Source organism: Brienomyrus brachyistius, chromosome 1 (genome assembly GCF_023856365.1).
Source record: "Brienomyrus brachyistius isolate T26 chromosome 1, BBRACH_0.4, whole genome shotgun sequence".
Classification (NCBI taxonomy): Eukaryota; Metazoa; Chordata; class Actinopteri; order Osteoglossiformes; family Mormyridae; genus Brienomyrus; species Brienomyrus brachyistius.
Genome location: NC_064533.1, coordinates 25,708,511 through 25,722,874, shown reverse-complemented (window position 1 = coordinate 25,722,874; position 14,364 = coordinate 25,708,511). Strand labels below are relative to the sequence as shown.

The following is a 14,364-nucleotide window of genomic DNA, read 5'->3' as shown; positions in this document are numbered from 1 at the left end:
TATAAATAATGCCTCTATCTGCAAATATAACCAAAAATTCACCAACAGAATTTGCTTGTTTATTTACAGTAGGCTAACGGTCATTTAACTGTGATTATTAATGGAATTATGCCTCATTCTACATGGAATAGAGTATGAATAAATGCTATAAATGTAATTGATTGATACAGGATGTGTGTTTCTTTCCCCTCAGTCTCAAATAATATTAAAATTTGTTTCCCGTATTTGTAGATTAGTTTAACAGGATTTACTCATTCTGACTTATCAGTAAGAAGGCAGAGCCTGTTGTCATCAAATGGAAAATGGATGAATCAATGGTCTAAAATCTTAAATAAGCAAGAGGTAATATGCGAGAAGAACTCATTTTATTTTATTTTTGTCTGTTAATTGAATAAAATGGATTAGTATGTGTTGACAGTGGTTTCTTTACTGTGCTCGTTAAAAAAGCCAGAAGCCTAGATGGAGACCTGCTTCTCAGTTAGCTGATGACGAATCCCTCTTCTGTCCTCGTTTAGAACCGCGGTCTAAAATTAGAAAACCTCAGCACAAAGCACAAAGGCCTCGCTGATTTCCTACGTGGGAGTTTTCTGTGCCTCTCACAACATACTGGCCGGAGAAGAAGTGAATATTAATTGTTGTTTTTCTCAACAAGAAAGTTCAGTGGTAGCAAAAGGAAGGCTGTCAGGAGAAGACAGGAAATGGAAATAGGCAGGTTTAGTGTTCTACTGGTCAAAACAAAGCAGTATTATTTAGTTAGCTAGCTAAAACCGACACATCACTTTGTTATACAGTCAGTGTACTTTACATAGTTTCAACACAATCGTTATAATATTTAAATATTTCAACAGCAAAAAAATATCTAGCTCACTAGAACAACCCTGCTCTCATCACTGTTACACAATTACTTACTAAAGCTTTATGTTGGGTCAGGCACATGGTCATGTGAAAAATCTCGGATTTCAGCCCTCAAACTCCCACCCCAAAAAAAATTCTTTACTCCCAGTCAGCATGGGCGTTGCTGCCATTAAATCACATTTCATAATTATTCGTTTGGACCTACCCCCCCCCCCCCCCCCCCACATTTAACATAAAATATTAATTGTATGCCAGTGTGTCCCCCCCCACATTCAAAATGCTTTTGACAACCCTTTCAGCCAGGCACATAACCAAGTAGAAAAATTATGAGTTATGAACCCCCTGAATATTTGCTCCTGAGCAGCAATTGGCAGACTCTTCCGGGGGGGGGGGGGGGGGGTCACCCCAAATGTATTTCGGGCTACTGGCCAGAATTAGGATTGTTGGGAATACTGAGTTTAGTAGTTTAGTACAGATTTTCTTGTTAAAACAATTTCACAAGAAAATGCAACGGCAACAACATTATGCTGCTCTGTCAGTTTGGAGCTACTGAGAAGATTTGTCTAGATTTCAGCTAAAGGAGACATCTGTGGAACAAAAAAATGAAGCTATTACCCAGACTTCAGGTTGAATAGCATGATCGCTGGGTAAAATGATGTTAGCTTGACAGTTTGATGTCACAAAAAGATGTAAATCCACAGCAAGTTTTTTGTGAAGGTCTTATGAAGGTTCTTCTAGCAGGGGAAGACACTGGAGAGGAATAAGTGTGGTCCTTGCAGTTCTGTCACTCTGTCGACAGTTGCATATTCAATATCCTTACATGTGATGCCTCTAGTGGAATCAAATCCCCAAATTCACACTTTGCAGACAATTTTGTCTCTGAGACTCCAGCATTTAGAAACTTTCTTGTGCACATTTCCCGTCATTCTGCTGAAATGCAACCATTAGCAAAATGTCCACTTGTTACACTTCTGTTTAACAGCAAGGCGACAGTGTTTTAATGTATTTTATTGCATCTGCTGACCTGCGATTCACTCTGGATCAAACTGTATGCCAAGTAAATAAATGTAATTGGAAAAAGCGACAGTGGTGCTGTTCACACTTCTTGACAGATTTGTCATTGCCGTGAGTGGTTACGAGGTTATCCCTACTTGAAGCACAAGATCCAGAGAATCTGGTGTGTTCGCTATATGCTACATAGTATAACACTAGCATATTTTAACTTGGTCTGGCAGACTAGAGCTTCAGGGGGTGTGTACAGGGGCGGGGCCACAGGGGCAACTGCCCCGGCTAAAAGCTGATTGGTCCCCAGAGTGCACCTCCCCTGTCACTCACTGATTCAAAACATATCATTGGTTAATGATAAGGTTGGCCCCTGTGTATGAATTATCCCCCCCATGCCCCCCCACTTTAGAAAATTCTAGAATCGCTACTGCTTGGTTTCAAGCTTAATGTCTCACCTGCATAAGTCATACGAGTATCTTGTAATCTGATCACAATAAATCTCCCAGTACCCCCCCCCCCCCCCCCCAAACAGCTGATAAGAAGCAAATACAAATGTGCTACACTCAGAGGAATGATTTCTCCTGGGCTTAGCAATCACTGGTACTTTGTAATCACTGCTTCCAGTCAACAATAGTCCAATAATAGATGCATTAAGTAGGTCTACAATTCTTCACAGCAATTATGGATAAGTAAAAAGGCTGGGTATTTATGGAATAAAAGGTGTTACAAAATCTATGGGGTAAACAACAGACGTGGCATGTGTGGGCGTTCAAAAGGATCCAGATTAAAGAAAATAATGTTACACTGCAAGTAACTTGATCATGGGGGAAACTGGGTGTGATCATCAATGTTAGGCTGAAAGTGACACATCCACTGAGACGAAAAATACATAGCCTGACTGTATCGCAAATCTGGGAGGTTACTCTGGAAAATTCAAAGTGGTCACTGTCTGAGAAGACTCTCCTCTGGATGGCTGCCCATCAAGCCAAAGGGGAACATGACTTATCCTTCTCAAAGGTACTTCTGAAGCATTTGCTTCAGCCTTTCACAGGGATCCAGACATCACCGGATGGCATTACCAGATGATCCACTCTGAGCCAATGGCCCAATCAGTTAATCCCTGCTAATCCAGTATGCAGAATATGCATGGGTAGGTGCACATTTGTAATGAGAAAGTACTTGACAATAGGCTCAATATCTATCTATCTATCTATCTATCTATCTATCTATCTATCTATCTATCTATCTATCTATCTATCTATCTATCTGTCTATCTGTCTATCTGTCTGTCTGTCTGTCTGTCTGTCTGTCTGTCTGTCTGTCTGTCTGTGTCTCTCTCTCTCTAATCCAATTGCTTATCCAATGCAGAGCCAAAGCGAGCCTCACACCTATTCTGTACATCATAGGGTGCATGCACACACACTGTCACACACCATGGGTACATTACACCTACCAATTAACTGCATGTCTTTACACTGCAGGAGGAAAAGATCCGTCAAACTGTGATGCACCCATAACAACACAGTGCAGCTCTGTTGATCTCGACTGAGGTGATCTGTATTTTGGCTAAAGGCAGCATATAAAGGAAAAAAGTGATAATTCTAAAGTTTCTTTAGGGTGGGTAAGATAGCAGTCAGCAATGCAACAGATTCATTTCCCTTAAGATAATCACCATGGTTCTCAGCTTGATTCAAGCCTCAGCAAATGGAGGAAGATCAGCAGGGCTACAGCCAATTATACAAATCTAGCCAAGTGCCAATTACTGCACTTTGGTTACATAGGTTTGTTTCTTTGTTAGATTTAGTGCACACATTATACATATTACATTGTATGATTTCAACAAATGAAAATGGAATACATCTGGGAGATAAACCTTTTAAAAAGAAAATGCAGAAACCTGTTAGCTTTGCAGATGTAATTCAAAACATATGCACAATATCCGCGAATGGTGCGGTGTAATGTATTCCAGAATAAAATCACACCTCAATAACTACTCTGGCATTAGGTACTGGGAAAAAAATGTTCTTTGAGAGAAACATCACAAATTCCTTGCCAGGAAGAAAAAAAAAAGTTTTAAAACAGTTCAGATGCCATTTGTGGTGCAAATGTGTGGCATGCTTTAATTCGAGATGAAAGAATTCAGATGGAGGAACGCACAAAATGCAGTTCACATTACGGACCAAGTTTGCAGGTGTGTATGGATAAAGATCTATTGTGAAGGTCAAGGGTAACTGGCAATTTCAATTTTGATTTCGAATGAGAAATGCTGAGAACCAATGCGAATAGACGTGGAATGCTAGATAGAATATGTATTGGTGCATTTCCCAAAAGATTGAATTTATGTTCATGCATAAAGATGCATTAGGGAGAAACATCAGTTCAGAAATCTTGTCTATTCCAAAAGTCGGCCTATCTGTAAAAATACAATGATAAGCCATAATGTCACATAAATTATTAATAGTCAAGGCTCTAGAATACAGGGTGTTATTAACTTTTTTCAGAGGTCATTCTCATTTTTATTGGACGTATTTTCCTTATTCTGCAGTACAAGTTTAATCTTTAATCACATTAATATGTTTGCATATTTTTAAATACAAAATGCACAATCTGCTTCGGTATAAATGTAAACGCAATAGTCAGGGTTTATCATTTTGTTTGGCTATGCTGACAAGCTGTGCTTCAAAAGAAATATGTAGACACTCCATGCAACCATCTTCCGAGCACTTATCCTGGTCGGGGGTCACAGGGAGGCCTGGAGCACAATGCGGGCAATTTAGGGCAATTTAGAGGTGCCAGTTTGCCCGACTGCATTTCTTTTAGACTGCAGAAGAAACCAGAGCACCTGAAGGAAATCCACACAACTCAGAGAGACCATTAAAACTGCAGGGCAGGGAGGATTCGAACCTATAACCCTGCATGTGAGAGTGTATGAGGTTATTACAGTGTGGCGTCCTCGGGCGGTTATGTAAGGATGCACGAGTGCCAGTCATCACAGTCAAGCTATTCTCTCCTCCAATTTCAATGAATATTTTCAAAAATACGAATTGCCGTGGAAAAATTCGACTGTGTCAGATTCAAGTTGTTGTATATGTATGTTGGCGTTAATAAATTACATTGAACATACATGCATTAATTTAATAAAACATATGTACTCAAAGACATTTATATACATGCATCATAGGCTGTGTAACTAAAAGTGTCATCTTTAGAAATTCAACATTTTCCTTCATCTCTTAACACATCTTGTCCTGGAAATGCAATTTTATGGTCCCTTGCGACTTCCTGGGCTATGGTACAGTACTTCAGGCTTCAGGAGTTGTTTTTCCTTACTAGAGCAGGACCCCTCAAACTCTCATTTAATTTCATCGATTGGAACATTTGATTCAAATTACGTACTGAATAAGCCTGATTGTCCTCATTATCCACTTGCTTTTTTTCCCAACCAACTCAGTGGAAGTTGGATTCATGTGTTTAATGAAGGCATTAAAATATAAAATAATTCCAAAAAAACATATCATAACAGGTTCACAAACCTTCTTGTTATTTTACAACTATTTGGCATGATACAAATCTGCCTCTTGTTAGATGGCTAGTTTTCCAGTTATATTCTGTTGCCAGGATGAATGAAAATACTTTGAAAAATACTTTCATGCTGACAGATAGACACATGTTTATTTTTCCCGTCCTGAGAGCTGTTCCCATGCTGATCTCTTCTTTCCTCTTCACCAAAACTTTGCAAACAGCTGCCCATGTTTCCCTGTGTAGCTGACTCAGCTATGTCAGCTCCTGTATGATTTATTATTATTATTATTATCATTATTATTTTTAATTCACACCTAGAACACAGCTCACACTCATGTGGATTTCTGGCATTGGTCCCTTCTGGAATTTTCTGCGCAAGCTGACCTGCCGAATTGTTTACATGAGAAACGCTTCAGGTGTCCTTCATTTAGCTACCAGTCGGAGCTGAAACAACCTGACCGAAACGACTGCTGAAAGAATTGCATCATTTTACCCCATAAGACCTCATCGAATCCCACAACTCAAGGTCACTGCTGATGTTTATCCACCAGGCAGGAGCACGGTCCGAGATGGAGTGGTGTGTCTTTTATTTGTTTTTCCATTACAACCCTGAACCGTGGCACAAACTATATATGTGTTGTATTAAAAGAAGTTAGACGTACAAGACTAACAGTTAAAATGACCATTACAGTAATGCTAACTAAATATTTCATACAAAGCATTAGAAAAAGACATCAATAAACATCTAAATTTCATACAAGACACTAACTAGACTTTGAAATTTTAACAAAATTAATTTTAGAATTTTCAGAATATTAAAACATACGGTTTTCTTTTTTTTAATGTTAATTTTTAATGTTAATGTTAATGTTTAATTACACTACAGTATTTATAGCTATAGATAAGTGAACAAATTCATCTAAGGTAACTAAGCTAAATAATTCCCAGAATACTAGTTTGGCCATAAAATTTAAGTAAAAGTTAAACTTAATTTATAAAGTGCTTTTCTCAGACAAGAGTCACAAAGAGCAGTACATGTCCAAAGCAATCAAGCTTATAGTACATTTTCTTCTAAGTTTGTAGATCAGCGAGGATATGCTTGGGGAAGATTGTGGCGCAGGAGGTAGTGCTATCATTCGGCAACCGGAGGGTTGCAGGTCCAAGCCTTGGTTCCTCCTGACCCCATCAAAGTGTCCTTGAGCAAGACACTGAACCCCAAATAGCTCCCGGTGAGCAGGTTGGCGCCTTGCATGGCAGCCTCTGCCACTGTTGTATGAATGAATGGGTGAATGTGAGGCATAAAATGTAAAGTGCTTTGAGTACTTGTAGGAGTAGAAAGGCACTATATAAATGCAGTCCATTTACCATAAAGTACATCAATTGCCTGGCCTGATAATGAAACAGGGGAGTTTCTAGCTATTGAAACGATCAGGGGCTATGTAAAGTTTACCCGCAGCCTTATTTTGAGGGAAGACTGGCATCGGGGCTGAAATATTCGAGGCTCGGCTTAAAATACACGGGGCTACAGCCTCAAGCGATCCGACCTAATAATGCCCACGTAATGAAATATGAGCAAGAATTTCGGAAAGTAACACAAGGTTTTACATTTTATTATTACACTAATATCTCATTCACTCTATTGTACAGTTGTATTAAAAGCTCCAGCCATCATTGCTTTTCCTCTCAGCTCAAATGCAAGTCTTCTACAAAATCTATAAAGCAGAAGGAAGCACTCTCCTTTTTAATGAAAGAAACATTAAGCTTGATGAACGGGCTTGTTTTTCTTAGCTTATTTCTGGTACAGTATTGTGAATGAAATGCAATCCTTCTGTCACAATACCTAGGCAGCATTTGTCAAAACTGCTTTAAAACATCCAAAATCCCATCACCCAGTCAGTACAAAAAAGGAACATAAGCAGCTACATGTTACAAGGCTTATATTATGATTATACTAAGCTGCCATTTGTACTATGCTAATACTGTCCTTTTCTACTGTCCTTTAACTTTCCTACCAAAAGCTAAGGTTTAAGCCTCCTTAATTCTCACATCTTCACACAGAAAAATTAAATGCTCAGGTATGAACACATACAGCTTTAAATAAATTTTAAAAGAAAAACCCTTTGGGACGTGTGCAGTGGCTCATCTCTTGAAAAGTGCTGCCTCAGCAGTTGTAGCTGTCACTAGGTAGAGTCAAGGGAATCCTCCCAGGGCTCTGGGCAAGAAGGCAAGAGAGGGTAAAAGGAAACCACTGCTAAAAGCACGTATTATTTCTGGGTATATGTAATGTTCTTTCAAGGTTTGTCCATTGCCAGGGGCATATACAGGGGCAGGGCCACAAGGATATTGGCCCCAGCTGAAAGTTAATTGGCATACTCCCCTGTCACTCACTAATTCAAAACATGTCATTGGCTAATGATAAGGTCAGCCCCTCTGTATAAATTATAGCCCTTCTTATGCCACCTCCACCTTGAAATTTTTTTGCCTGAATTAGACAAGAACTTTTACAATTGTGTAAAAGTTTATTTTTTATTTTTTTGATTACATACACATATCTATTTAACAGTTGCTTTGGTCCAAAGCAACATAGTGGATCAAAAGTGTGGATCATTGAACAAAACTGGGGTTAAGGGCCTTGCTGAAGGGCACATAAAAAATGAAATTCCAGCCATGGGATGTGAACCTGTAACCTATAAATGCAGCCATAGACTCCTACACTGCAGAGCCACTTATTACCCCAAATATCCTTCATATCTGTCTAATTATTTGTCCTCTCTTATATACATATATTTTAATTAAGGTGATATTTATACTCGGGTGTCAGTAGCTAACAATGCTGTTTTCATCTAGAGTAAGTAGCCAAAATGGCTATTTGCACCCGAATGTATATGGCAGGCAGATGCTATTTGTACCCAGGGAAGTAGATTCTGCTAAAAATTCCATGTTTAATGCTATTGAATCTGCATAGTTCTTTTGTCATTGCAACTCCTGAACATCTAAAATTCCTCCCCAAGAAGCTAATCGGAGAAATGAATTTCAAGTCCTGTAGCTAGTGCTAATGCTAGTTAGCAAGATAACTGTGTGCCTTCAGCTAGCTAACTATTGCTAGGAAAATGGTACATAGTGTTTATTGTACCATGCCTTTAATGCAGCCCACTTTGGCACCTTCAGCCACTGAAGTGACGTGCGACCATGCAAGCGACACACTGTTTATGTTTTTTTATGAAGCCCGGGGGCAGGGAGTGAGGAGGCTGGGTGTAAATAGCCAAATAGATGCCTGTGTGACTATTTTCAACAGGGTGCAAATAAACATCCAGTTTAATTAATTGCCTAAGAAGTTCTGAGCTTATTCAGTTTTGTCTGCCCCATCCAGGGTATACCCTGATTTGTGCCCTGTGACGTGAGAGCAAATCTCCAGCAACCCAGTTCTGCATAAGCAATATTGAAGACACCTGGGTTGATCATGTTGTCCTCCGTATTTTACAAGAGAGAATGAAGTTCAATAAAAGTGATCTTCGTAGTGCTGTGTATAGGTCTGTCAAAAAATACTGGATATAAGATCAATAGTCCCTGTGATGTGTTGTGTATTGGAGTCATATGGTCATGTGAAGGCACAGTGCTCTATTAATTCATATGCAACTTGAAGACAGTAGAAGCACTTGATATATTAGATACTATGAATGCCTAAATTTAGCGCCATTAAAAACTAATCAAAGCTCTCAAGAAGTCCTCATTTATTGCATTAGACTTTCCTCAAAAATGTGAAAGCAAGACAAATACATTTTTGGACAGTTTTATGTACCTCCAGATAAAATTGCATCACTGCATATTAGCAGATCGAATACGAGTGCATATAAGATTCCCTAGGCAGGTAAATCAGACACATTATAAGACTTTTTCTTTACTGGATGTGTAACAGTAGGTTTAGACTGTGTCAAAAGACATGAAAACCTATTGCTTCCATGCAGATAAACAGTCTGACAGTCCCATGTCCTCTAAAGGTCTTAGCACAGTAAGCTAATTATTTCACTGATGTAGCACATGAGCTTCAGGAGATGGCGAACATAGAGGTGATTCAGGTGGATTCCTGCCGAGCTCGTAAAAATCACGCTCAAGTACAGCAACGAAAGAAAAGCTAATAATAATACTTTATAGCTGTTCTTTTTCACAGTTTATTTAGTTTCTAACCTGCTAGCTGGAATAAATTTGAATGTCCATGCCTGCTGTTTTCCTGTTTTTTGTTTGTAATCTGATCTGCAGGTTATCTATCCCCCTGTGGTCCCTCGTTCCCTGCATCACCTCATGCCTTGCAAACGTTCAGCAACTCTGCCATCACACCTGACACCATTTACTCGCAGGTCAAGCGATCTGACGCACACATCATTTTTAGCTAATGCTCGTCCCTCGTGGGCACGCTGCGCGATATGGACAACGCAGGCAAATTTCTGTTAGGTAACGGTGGGGGGGGGGTGGCATGACAGAGAGGGACGCGAGTGCGAGAAGAAGAGAGAGGGAAATGTGCATCACATTTCTGCTGTGACAAAACAAAAGAGCTTGACTTTGGAAAGAACACATTTGAGCATGCACAGCTAATCCACAGAGCTAATCCGCAGTTCTCAGACGCACCCAAATTGCCATTTAATGTCAACGTAAACTGGATTTTCTGCAGAGGATTTTTAACACTGAAACCCATGTCGAATGAGACCTACAGAAAGCTATTATTTATTTATTTATATTATTATTATTATTTTAGCTTCACGGCTAACAGCTAGCATTTAACTTTAAATCCTGCAGTCCAAATGTTGGGTCAAATCTTTTTATGGTTGGGTGGCTCCAAAAAGCAGAAAATAACTGGCATCCTCTTGCCTGTGGGGGGGACAGTCAGCTGCACACCTGTACTAGCGCTTCCTAGTGGCTTTCCAGATATATGCGGGCTGCAGAGAGAAGCATTCCCCCCACACAACACTGACTCTCCTACACAATAGCATGTGCCATGCAATGTGCAAAAAGAAGACTCACTTTGGCAGAGAATCACAGAAGAGTGCTCACAACTGGCCTTGAGGTGTGGGGGGGGGGGAGGGTGTGTTGCAGTGTGTGATGCATAAATATTATGACGGGTACATTTTTTTTTGTAATATGGAATCATCTTCTCACAAAAGAATACATAAAAAATACACAAAACAGACCTGTTATGAGTGCCAAAAATTCTCTAATATTATTTTAGAGGGAAAATATTGTGGAATGTAAGCTGCCCTGTCACAGTTATTGGATGAATTTGATTTTTATTGTTGCTGATTCGCACAGCTGAAATCCCCACATAAGGGATTACATCCACATAGCCTGTGGTCCCGAACTTAATCCTCTAACTCCATATCATGGCTTCTTACTTGCTCATATTCTGCAAAATCTTTGTCATCAGATCCTAAATTTCAGGTAATGTAATATGTTGGCTGAGTCACTCAAGCATTGATACAATTGGTGGATTGCAAAGGCCAAAGTTTGCATGGGCCCATCTTCAAAATCACTCTAGCTTAGTGTAATAAAAAACACGTATCTTCAATTTTAATGTTGATTGGCGTCCAAAAAGAAGCACATTCCATAAATATCTGTGTCGCAACTCTAAGGGATTTTGAAACCCCCCTTTCCAAAACACGACCTGTAAACACTGCCTACAACTTCAGGGCTACAGCCTGAAAGCCAACAGAGAAAAAATAGTGCAGCTACTGAGTTACTGGTGGCAAATTTTAGCAACTGGTAAGTGCTGGGAACAGAGGGAGCATTTCAAAGCAGTGTGCTCATAAATGTTCTCTACAGAGGCAGTCCCAGTTCGTGAAAAATAACCCGGTGAAGTTAAAGTTATCCTGTAAAAAACAGTCAAGTTTAACATCGGATTTTAAAAGGAATTTACCTGCAGTTACCAACAAAATCATATAAATATCCTTCACAGCCGTGCTGCTGGGCAAACTAAAGAATATATAGATTTTTTAACTTTTTGACAACACAAAACTACTCAAGGTGGAATACAATTTATTTATCGCCATACTGTTCATCTCCAAATAGAAAAACATATGGCTGCTGAACAGAAAACTGCACATATGGCTGTTCCGTGGCGAGCAATGCATGTTTTCATCAAAGTCACTGCCAATTAATTTTAAGCATGCGAGATTCGGGTTCTTGATGAGGAAATGTATACGAGCCACGGAGAATTTGCAGACAGGAACTGATTTGTGATTGTGGCCTGATTGGGCCCTGTTGAGACGACCAGGGAGGTACCATCGTCATTCATCTAATGAATTAACAAAATCAAAATGAATCAATGGACATGATCATTTAGTGTGATTTCAGAAAGTATGACATCCAAACTGAGTAAAACTGTTATAAATCACATTAGTGATTTAGCTATGAATTCGTCTAATTCGTATCCATCCATCCATCCATCCATCATTCATTCTGCTTATCCAGTACAGTATTTCCATTAGTATATTATATTCTGACATACAACATACAGTATATAGAACATGACTGTATTTAACACCTGTTAAGGAGAGTTTATAAGTATTTTTAGAAAGGAATGACATAATAATGTCTCACAGGCGTCTCAAAGGAGCTGTGAGTTGCACGATCCATATTTCAGAAAAAAAAAATCATATATTTTAAAAGTGCTTGAGACAGCAACAAAAAACCGGCTAGAAGCACAAAACGTATTTGAAGTTGCAGGTATGGTTACATTTCATCTGACTGGGACCAGGGGAATGTGTTTTATCTACCACAGTGCATATCCCTCCTCATCTTGCCAAGATCATAAATAATATTAACATTTTCATATCATACAGGCCAGTCCATTGATCTCAGAAGGATGACATGAATTCAACATGCCGCTTCTTTGGCATCAGTACAATAAAATCACTATGAACAAAGTATGGTTTCAGAGTATGGTTTTGGTAAAACGGCTCTGAATTTACTAGTATTTTTAAACTATACATATACAGAATAATATGTCATAATAACTTCAATGATGATGTAAATAATAATAATAATAATATCTATGGGGGCGGCATGGTGGTGCAGTGGTTAGCACTGTTGCTTCACATCTCTGGGACCGAGTCTCCACCTAGGTTACATGTGTATGGAGTTTGCGTGTTCCCCCCGTGACTTGTGGAGTTTGCATGTTCCCCCCCATGACTTGTGGAGTTTGCGTGTTCCCCCATGACATGTGGAGTTTGCGTGTTCCCCCCATGACTTGTGGAGTTTGCGTGTTCCCCCGTGTCGTGTGGAGTTTGCATGTTCCCCCCGTGACTTATGGAGTTTGCGTGTTCCCCCATGACTTGTGAAGTTTGCGTGTTCCCCCCCGTGACTTGTGGAGTTTGCATGTTCCCCCCATGACTTGTGGAGTTTGCGTGTTCCCCCATGACATGTGGAGTTTGCGTGTTCCCCCCATGACTTGTGGAGTTTGCGTGTTCCCCCGTGTCGTGTGGAGTTTGCATGTTCCCCCCGTGACTTATGGAGTTTGCGTGTTCCCCCATGACTTGTGAAGTTTGCGTGTTCCCCCCATGACTTGTGGAGTTTGCATGTTCCCCCATGTCTTGTGGAGTTTGCGTGTTCTCCCGTGACTTGTGGAGTTTGCGTGTTCCCCCCATGACTTGTGGAGTTTGCGTGTTCCCCCGTGACTTGCGGAGTTTGCGTGTTCCCCCCATGACTTCTGGAGTTTGCGTGTTCCCCCGTGACTTGTGGAGTTTGCGTGTTCCCCTGTGACTTGTGTAGTTTGCGTGTTCCCCCCATGACTTGTGGAGTTTGCGTGTTACCCCCCGTGACTTGTGGAGTTTGCGTGTTCCCCCCGTGTCGTGTGGAGTTTCCGTGTTACCCCCGTGACTTGTGGAGTTTGCGTGTTCCCCCCGTGTCATGTGGAGTATGCATGTTCCCCCCGTGACTTGTGGAGTTTGCGTGTTCCCCCCCGTGTCGTGTGGAGTTTCCGTGTTACCCCCCGTGACTTGTGGAGTTTGCGTGTTCCCCCCCGTGTCGTGTGGAGTTTGCGTGTTCCCCCCGTGACTTGTGGAGTTTGCGTGTTCCCCCGTGTCGCGTGGAGTTTGCGTGTGACCCCCGTGACTTGTGGAGTTTGCGTGTTCCCCCGTGTTGCGTGGAGTTTGCGTGTGACCCCCGTGTCGTGTGGAGTTTGCGTGTTCCCCCCCGTGACTTGTGAAGTTTGCGTGTTCCCCCCCATGTCATGTGGAGTTTGCGTGTTCCCCCCATGACTTGTGAAGTTTGCGTGTTCCCCCCGTGTCGTGTGGAGTTTGCGTGTTCCCCCCGTGACTTGTGGAGTTTGCGTGTTACCCCCGTGACTTGTGGAGTTTGCGTGTTCCCCCCGTGTCTGTGTGGAGTTTGCATGTTCCCCCCCGTGACTTGTGGAGTTTGCGTGTTCCCCCCGTGACTTGTGGAGTTTGCGTGTTCCTCCCATGACTTGTGGAGTTTGCGTGTTCCCCCGTGTCGTGTGGAGTTTGCGTGTTCCCCCGTGACTTGTGGAATTTGCGTGTTCCCCCCCATGACTTGTGGAGTTTGTGTGTTCCCCTGTGTCGTATGGAGTTTGCGTGTTACCCCCGTGACTTGTGGAGTTTGTGTGTTCCCCTGTGTCGTGTGGAGTTTGCGTGTTCCCCCCGTGTCGTGTGGAGTTTGCGTGTTCCCCCCGTGTCGTGTGGGTTTCGTTTCAGTTCTCTGATATCTTCCACAGTCCCAAGACATGCAGTTTGGGTACCTGGCATCTTTAAACTATGTGTGTGCCCTGTATTGGACTGGCACCTTGCCCAGAGTGTGCCCCTGCCTTACACTGTGTACTGCCTACCACCCCTTCCCAGCCCGACCCAGTTTGGTACTGGATAAGCAGTTGGCTCACAGTCACAGTTTGATATAATACGCTTCTTTCTGTCTCCATGTACGACTGAGAGAGGTGACCCACATTATAATACTCTGCATGGCCACGCGTGCTTATCTGAA

The 14,364-nt window shown here is 41.3% G+C and overlaps 1 protein-coding gene across 1 annotated transcript in view; it reads right to left on the bottom strand.

Annotated features, from left to right (window-relative positions):
• Positions 1–14,364, bottom strand: part of LOC125705370 (cadherin-7-like) — a 110,978-nt gene that overhangs the window by 85,063 nt on the left and 11,551 nt on the right.